Source organism: Lissotriton helveticus, chromosome 7 (genome assembly GCF_964261635.1).
Source record: "Lissotriton helveticus chromosome 7, aLisHel1.1, whole genome shotgun sequence".
Taxonomy (NCBI): domain Eukaryota; kingdom Metazoa; phylum Chordata; class Amphibia; order Caudata; family Salamandridae; genus Lissotriton; species Lissotriton helveticus.
This window is the reverse complement of record NC_136068.1, coordinates 1,034,463,870-1,034,473,047: the sequence shown is the minus strand read 5'-3', so window position 1 is coordinate 1,034,473,047 and position 9,178 is coordinate 1,034,463,870.

Here is a 9,178-nt window from a genome sequence, read left to right as displayed (position 1 = left end):
ATACTGAGATTGCAGGCATGTGCGGTGGGGGTGGGAGCTGGTCCAAAGGCAGACCAGGAGTTGTCCCATGGAGAGGGGGTCTTCCGAAGAGGAGAACTTTGGTTTTGTTGGAGTTGAGTTTGAAGCAGTTGGCTTTCATGCAGTTGGTCATAGCATTCTTGAAATTCGCTTTGGTGGTGTCCGTGTCATTGGTGAGAGAGAGCATGTGCTGGGTGGAGTCCGCATAGGAAATGATGTTGAGGCCACAGCTGCGGGCAATGGGTGCCAGTGGCGTCATGTAGACATTGAACAGTGTGGGGCTGAGTGAGGAGCCCTGGGTTGCGTCGCAGATGATGCTCTTGAGAGCGTAACTGTACGGCAGGAGGTGGATTCTCTGTGTGGGCCTTGTGAGGAAAGAGGATATTAGCTTGATGGCATTCCTGTGGATGAGGAGGTGGTGACAGACTGTGTTGAAGGCCGCTGACAGGTCGAGGAGGATCAGAACTCATGAGTCGTGGTCCAAGATGTCTCTGACGTTGTTCTTGGTGGCTATAAGGGCGGTTTCAGTACTGTGGTTTGAGTGGAAACCATACTGGGAGTGTTTGAAAAGGTGGTTGGATTCCAGGTAGTCTGTGAGTTGGGGCTTGATGACTTTCCCCAGAACCTTGGCCAGGAAGGGGAGAAGCGAGATGGGGTGGTCGTTCTTGAGGTCTGATGGGTCGGCTGTGGGTTTCTTCAGAAGTGGTATGACTTTGGCGTGCTTCCAGGATTCCGGGAAGGTGGCGGAACTGAACGCTGAGTTGACGACACTGGTGAGCGGGTGTCCGATTGCTTTGTGTCCAAGGTTTTTTTTGTTGTTGTAACTTTTTATTATATAAAACAGAAAAAACAAGAACACATCAACATACATTCAAGGCAATACAGCAATAGTACATCCATTAGGTCTGTGCTCAAGAAGGACGGGAGATACATGACAACAGGAGAGAAAAGTCTTCGAATATAGGCAAGGGGGGGTCAAAGGCAAAATTGCATATAACAACACAATGTACCACACCTTAGAAGGAATGCAGGTCAGGGCGATTGAGAAGGACTAGGAATTTCTGTGAGTGGGGGCGTACAGATATCTCCCCGGTACAAGTTCCACTGGTCCCAAATCTTTCCCCATTTTCTGGGTCTGCCTCTTGCTATATATACCGTCTTCTCTCTGAACATGCACCAGTCCATACTCTCTTTCCAAGCAGTCACTGTAGGCGGCCTCGGGGACCCCCACAATTGTGCAATATCCCGTTTGGCAACCATATTGGCAAGAGTCACCCACCGCAGCTGCGACACGTCATAATCATTCGGACCCCATACATTCAACAAACATTGCCGGGCTTCTGGCCTCATCACAACACCCGTTACTTCATTCATCACATCATGTATACGGTTCCAAAATCGCACCACCTCAGGGCATTCCCATATGAAATGGAGATAGGTGCCAAGGAGACCACAACCACGCCTACACAAGCCATCCATGGAATAGCCCATATGGATCAGACGGGGGCCGGTGACATAGATTCTGTGGAGGATCTTGAGTTGGACCAGACGGAGACGGGCCGGAATCGCAACCTCCCTGGGAGAGGAGATCGCGGACTGCCAGTCCTCATCATCTAGTTCAATGCCATCGGCAATCCAGGGTTCACGAAGGCGATCAAGCAAACTCGATCGGTCATTAATCATCTTTTTATAAAACAAGGAGATAGTACTGTCTGGCACATGACCGTCTAATATACGATCTTCGAGGGGGGGAGGATTCCGGAATATCACTACCCACGGGAAACACAGAATTCAAAGCATGGCGTACCTGGACATAACGAAATTTTTCCCTATCACTCAGCTGATATTCCGCTTGCAGGTCCGGAAAGGACTTAACTCCTCCTTTAACCCAGAGATCACGCACTTTACTGATACCGATCGTGTCCCATTTATCAAATCCCTTCGTCTTCCATAGACAACCCAATTTTGCAGAGGCATAAAGCGGAGTTGCGCCAGTTAGTGTATCGCTCCAGCCCATAGCCGCCGTCGCACTATGCGTGACCCGCACGGCTATAGCGGAAGGTCCCGAGAGTTGTGAACGGGAGGATCTCGAGTAAAGCGCCCTGTAGTAATCACCAACCGGGAGCAGCCACTTATCCATTTCAAAAGCCGGATTCAATGCCGGACCATACATCCCGTGATTAATGGCAGCAAGTTGGGAGGCCCAATAATACCTACGAATATCCGGAAGGGCTATGCCGCCATCATACCAGGGAAGTGTTAATTTAGAAAGAGCGATGCGTGAGCGTCCGTCCCATAGCAATTGCCTCTGCAGCGATTCTATCTCCCGGAAATATTTCAACGGGATTACATCAAAACTATTCTGAAGTGCGTAGAGAAACCGCAGTAAGGAAATCATTTTAAAGAGGGCTGCACGCCCTAGGGGAGACAACGGTAATCTGTGCCAGCGCGCTACATCTGAGCGCAACCTATGGAGTGGAGGGAGTAAATTACGTTCGTAGCGAACCGCCGGATCCAACGAAATAAACACACCCAGGTATTTAAAACCAGACTGCAACAACTGGATGGGACAGCACCGCGGTAAACCAGGGACCGCACCCGCGAGCACGTAGATATAGGATTTTGACCAATTGATAACAAGGCCCGAGTTCTTCCCGAAGGAGTTAAGCACATCAAACAATACGTTAAGCGATTTTTGGGGAGATGTGAGGTACAATAAAATATCATCCGCATATAAGGAGATACGATCTTCAAATTCCGGAGTCCAACGGATGCCCTTCATCGAAGGCTCCCACCGTAGCCAAGCAGCGAGTGGCTCCATCGCAAGAGCAAAGAGAAGTGGGGATAACGGACCACCTGCCGTGTGCCCCTCCCGAGAGCAAAAGGCATAGAAACACGACCATTAACCACCACCTGCGCCAGTGGCGTTTCATACAGGAGTTTGACCCAACCAATAAAGCCAGCGCCAAATCCAAACTTGGCGAGTGCGGCCCAGAGATACGACCATTCGATTGTGTCAAAGGCCATCGTGGCGTCTAAGGATGCCAAGATGGCTGGTTCACGCAACGTCGGGGCCCTCGCGAGAACACCATGCAAACGGCGCAAATTTAATGCCGTGTTACGATGAGGGATAAAACCCGACGGATCCGGATGGATCAGGTCACTGATCACCGCAATCAGACGATTAGCGAGCAGCTTGGCGAGGATCTTAGGCTCCGCATTTAAGAGCAAAATGGGTCTATAAGACGAGCAGCGATCCCGTGGCTTGCCCTCCTTGTGGGTCACCACAATGGTCGCAAGACGCTGGTCCCTAGGGAGGGAGCCATTTTCTCGCGCAGCCAAAAACATATCTCGGAGATAGGGAGCTAGAATATCAGGGCGTAATTTATACAATTCTATTGGAAGGCCATTGGGACCCAGAGCCTTGCCGGAATGAATGGAGCGCAGCGCGAGAGCTACCTCATCCACCGAGGGTGCGGCATCTAAACTATCTCGATCTGATTCCGACAAACACAGCAGCGCTATACCTCTAAGCAACAACTGAGAATCCTCCTCGGGCCTGTGGGACACCGAGGTATACACCTCTCGGAAATAGTCAGCAAAGCATTCAACAATTTCAACAGGGTCCGTTACACACATACCATCCAATTTCTCAATCACCGGAACCACACGACTCGCTCTCTCCCGTCTGTCCAGCCAGGCAATCAATTTCCCTGCTTTATCGCCCACGTCATATAACCGTCCCTGCTGTTCCCTACTCATCAGCTTGGCCGCATCAGTAACCAACGTTTTATATTCCAATTGTTTGAGGTGGAGAATATGCAATGCTTCTCGAGTCACATCTCGCTCCAATGCAGTCTCTAATTCTGTAATTTAAGTCTTGAGATGAACAATTGCCTCAGTCTTACATTTCTTGGCACACCCAATCAAAGACAATGCCTGTCCCCTGATAACAGCCTTGAAGGCTTCCCACAGCGAAACAGGCGAGGACACAGAACCCACATTTTCAGTAAAATACAGATGAAATGATTTAATCAGTTCAGTGCGAGTTTTGGGGTTAAGAAGATACCAGGGGTTAATCGGGGCCATCCTCCCTTCAGCGCCTGTGTTAAGAGTAAAATGAAACCAGATAGGGGAATGGTCTGATATACCCCGGGCCAGGTGTTTAATCTCTCCAATCGAAGTGGACAGGGCAGCCGGTATCAGGATATAATCCAGTCTAGAAAGACTACCATGTGCTCCCGAATGGAAGGTAAACTGAGTCTGCCCTGGATGCATTAGCCTCCAACAATCTACAAGCCCCAATGTTTCCAGAAAGTCACCCAACCAGGATTGCGCAGCAGGAAGGTCTCTGGGCGGATAGCGATCCGCTCTTCCAGAAATGACGGAGTTAAAATCACCACCCAATATCAAAACACCCTCCGGGAGACCCAACACCATCCGCCCCAGGTCAGCAAAGGTCGTGGATTGTAGACCAGGAGGAATATACACTGACACTAACGAAACCTTCTTTCCCTCCCACCGCCCAACAAGTGCAACATATCGACCCCTGGCATCAAGGACTACATCATCAACCTCTAAGGGGAGGGAAGTCCTAAGCAATATACCCACCCCTCTAGAACTAGATGTAAATCCAGAATGGGCAGCAAGACGATAACCCCGTCTATTAAGAGCGTGACAAGTATTCCCAATCAAATGCGTCTCTTGTAGCAGAACAACGTCGGGCGAGAGGCGCCGCAAAAGCTGCATAACCACCCCTCTCTTTATCCGATCACCCAGCCCATTCACATTCCAGCACAATACCCTCAACCCCCTACCCCCCATCCAAATCTACAATGAACTCCCATCTCAAAGCGAGCATCACACCAATGTCAGAAATAGTGAAAGTTCTTTGCCTTGAAAAAGAAAAAACAAACAATCCCAAAACAGTTCCCTCCCTCCCCCCAATGTTCCCAGCACAACTCCCCCCCACCCTGCACCCCTGCACAGACTCAGAAGCCACCCCAATTTGCAGTGTGCCTGTCGCCCTAACAAGTACAAACAAACAACTAGTCTACACAAAGACACCCCAGAGGAGGAAAGGGTCCCGCCATCCCCGCTACCTCCCAGGATGCGAAGGGAACGATTAAAGAAGTCAGTGAGTTTCAGCTGTTAACGGTGAATAATGTTCCGGACACAGACGCCATAGTTATTCTTGGTCCATTAGACCCCCCTCAGCGCCACCAGTATGGTCCTGATCAGCACGGCGAGCCGGTAAAGCGTCCAACCAATCACTCGCTTCCTCAGGCCTGACCAAGAAGAATGTTCGATTGTCGTGTTCAACACGGAGTCGGGCCGGAAACAGCATCGCATATTTTAACTCCATGTCCCTAAGCCGTCGTTTCACCCCTTGAAATCCCATTCGTTGTTTCTGGACCGACTGGGAAAAATCCGGGTAAAAGTGCACAGCAGCGTTCTCGAACTGCGTAGGACCGCCTGTCCGTGCCGCCTGCAAGATGGCGTCGCGATCTCTGAAGTTGAAGATCCGTGCAATAATCCGACGGGGGGAAAGCCGGGCTTCGCCTGTCCCCCCGGCACCCTGTGTGCACGTTCAATGGCAAAGAATTTGCTCAGGCCCTTGGGTGCAAGATGATTGAGGATAAGGTCCTCCACTCGAAGATCAGTGGAGAGTGAATTAGAGTCTTCCGGAACACCAATAATACGCACGTTGTTGCGCCGTGCACGGCCTTCAAAATCCTCCAAGCGACGAGTAAAGAAGTCATTGGCAGTTCTAAGATTGCGCACTTCTGTTTGCAGGTCGGACACATCCGTTGTAAGGCTAGATGTCTTTAGGTCAAGGGACTTCACCCTCTCGTTTGTCTTGGCCAAATCAGTTCGAATGAGGTTGACATCAATGGCCACCGTGTCCAGCTTCAGAGCCAGAGCTGCATATTGTTGGCCAATAGAGGACTTGATACCAGCAATGGCGCCCATCACGTCCTGTAGCGTTAAGTCTGCCGATACAGCGGGATCGTCAACAGCCTCCTCGGGTGTCCTAGGTGTGTCACCGGGGGATCCTTTAGAAAGTGTGTAACGATCCATGACATTCGTCTGGGTTGAGCCTCCACGGAAGACGGTCTTGACTTTCCGTTTGTCACCCTCGGGCTTGCCCGACATGGCGAGCCGGGTGCCCCGAAGGGAGGCTTGGGATCTGGTCCAAATGGCTCCTTAGAATTCACCCACAGGAATACCAGAGGCAGAGTTGAGTCAATTTGTGTTCACAGCCAACCCGTCGCTAGCTCTAAGCCCAATGAACCAGCCCGGTCAGCCGTCACCCCGCAGATAGAAGACGATGTGCAGGAGAAACGAAACCGAAAGTGAAGTGAGGCTGTGAACTGATCCCCGCCAGCCGTTGTTGTTGAATTACGACCTGGGTAAAGCCACAACTCAAGGTCCCGGCGGTTCCATGGAGAAGGCCACAAACTTCCGGACGGCATAACTCGGTGACCCTGCGTCCGATCCCGACCCAGAAACCTGCTAGTACATCAGCCGGGTAGTGTCTTCAATGATCTTCCATCAAATCAGGATATTATCCAGGATAAATGGGGGAGGCGACAAGGGTCCTCGGGAGCCCTGTGCTCACGCGGCCATCACGGATGCGTGCGAAGCTCCTCCTCCCCCTTTGTGTTCAAGGTTGATGTGTGGTGTGAGCAGGGATTGGTTGGGGCTCCAGAATGGATGGAGGTTGTGGTTTTGGTGCAGAGAGGTGTCAAATCGGTCAGGAGGTATGGCGGAAGGATGGTGTGAGGAGCAGGGCATGTCTGGCTGCGGCGGTTGGGGTTTGAAGTTTTTGTACATGTTGGCAATCTTGATGTGGAAGAAGTCTCCGAGTGAGGTGCTGAGGGACTGGGAGGGCTAGATGGGGTTTTCAACAGCATCTTGGGAAGAGATTCCTCTGACGATGTGGAATAGTTCTTCGGTGCGATGGGTGGCCTGGAGGTGGGAGGCAAGTGGGCTTTCTTTGCTTCTATGACGGTGTGGTAGTAGGAATCTGAAAGAACAGTTACTTATACATTCCTTACCTTAGAATTACCCCCAGGCAGACTGGATCCGGAAAGTTTTTCGTCAGCAGTACCCCTGCGTATCGAAAGGTGGCGTTGGTCGGCTCCGCGTTTGTCGTTGGCGTCGTGGTCACCAGGATGACATCGCGGTAGCTACATAGACGCCGCCCTCACGCGCTGACATCAGATCTTTCTTTTTCTGCACCAGCCAACGCAGATCTGGAGAGAGCGGTACCTCTAGTAACTTTTTGACTGACTTTTTGCCGAGTTTTGTCGACGTAGTTTTTGAGTCTTCGACTCCTGGTGCACGTCAGGGATGCCCGGCTTCAAGGCTTGCGGTTCCTGTAGCTGACTGATGTCTGTGATGGATCCGCACCGCGTGTGCCTGTTCTGCCTGGAGCACGACCATGACCCCAAGTTGTGCTCCGACTGCCGGACCATGAATCCGAAGACTTTGCGGGAGCGGTCCCGAAAGCTTCTCAAGGCCCGGCAGTCGGCTCCGCGCCGTTCCAGGTCCCGGTTGCGTGGGAGGTCGAGGGACCGGTCGCGGAGTCATCATCATCATTCTACTTCCAAGTCTTTGCACTCGGGATCAGGTAAGTCGAAGCACAAGAAGAAGTCGACGAAGCATTGCCGCTCTTTGACTTCTCCCCATCCGTCGGCCGACTCGACAAGGGATGCAGGTGTTGCCCCTCCCATGGCTCTGCGTGCGGAGCCCGTAGGGTCTACTCTGAGTTTCCCTGCCTTCCTGGTACATGGAGCGAACCCTGCCCAGCTTTGCCAATTTTACAAAGTGATGCATGCCATCTTTGGGCAGCCCGACTCCGCAGCACTCCTTCAAGCCCTGTGGACTTGGCTGGGTGCCCTGAGCCTTCGATGCTGGTGGCTTCGACCCCGGCATCACAGGCTCCCCTTGGATCCAGGCCTGGATCCGGATCAGCGCTGGTCGACCTAGTTATGCCTCCCCCGGAACTGATTCCACCTGCACCCCGTCCGCAACGGGCGTCAGCTGTGTACCCAGCCGATGTCGACCCCGGCCTTTACCTCGATGTAGATATGGAGCCAGACCGGCATCGACTGACGCCGGATTCGGCGCCAAAGGGTACTTTTGTGCTCTAGTTCTACCCTGGCTCTTTTAGACCAGATTGGCAGCCAGAAGAAGGTGAGGAGGACTGGGAAGGTTCTGGAGACTCTTTAACTGACTAGTTGGGTTATGAATCCGACTGGAGAGAGGAACTGGGGGAAGCCAGTGGTCTGGATACTTCACCAGATCTTGGTATGTTGTTTCCTCCTACCATGGCCACGGAGAAGGGTGTGTCTAACGCCGTGGTGTTGCGTAGGGCGGCCGAGGATCTCCACCTCGAGCTACATATGGTGGCAATCAGGAATTACTTCCTGACAGAGGTGCTTCAACCGGCAGCAAGCTCTTCGGAGCCCCTGCTACCGTTTAATTAAGCCCTCGCTGACATCCTTTTGGGCACCTGGTCCAGGCCCAACACAGGCCCCGGGCACCGGGTGACCCCTCTTTCCTCTCCCAACACCCCACCCCTTAGAGCTTGGTGGTCCAGGCCTCCACCTCTAAAGGCGCATTCCTTAACGCACCACCTGATAGGGAATCCAAAAAGCTGGACCATCTGGGGAAGAAGATGTTTTTTTCCTCCTGCTTGGGACTGCGGTCGGTAAACTCCGCATGTCTGTTGGCTGTTACTCCGTGTGGGATACGGTGGCGCAAGTGCTGCACCAGGGTCCGTAGGAGGCCCAGGCCATACTCTCCCACGCAGTTGTTGAAGGGAGGGACGCAGCAAAGTTTACCATCCGCTGTGGGCTGGATATCGCTGACTCACTAGGAAGGACGATTTCCACATCGGTAGCCCTTCGATGCTATGCCTGGTTGAGGGCGACTGGTTTCTCAGGGGATGTCCAATCCACTCTTATGGACATGCCTTTGGTGGTTGTCGACTATTCGGCGACAAGGCAGACAACGCGCTGGATCACTTTAAGGACTCTTAGGCTAAAGCCGGGGCCTTGGGCCTCTCCACCACCTGCCCTGTGCAGTCCGCTTTTCACCCCTTTCGTGGCTGCGGAAGGGGTGCCCCGCCACGTCCCATCTCAAGCCAGCG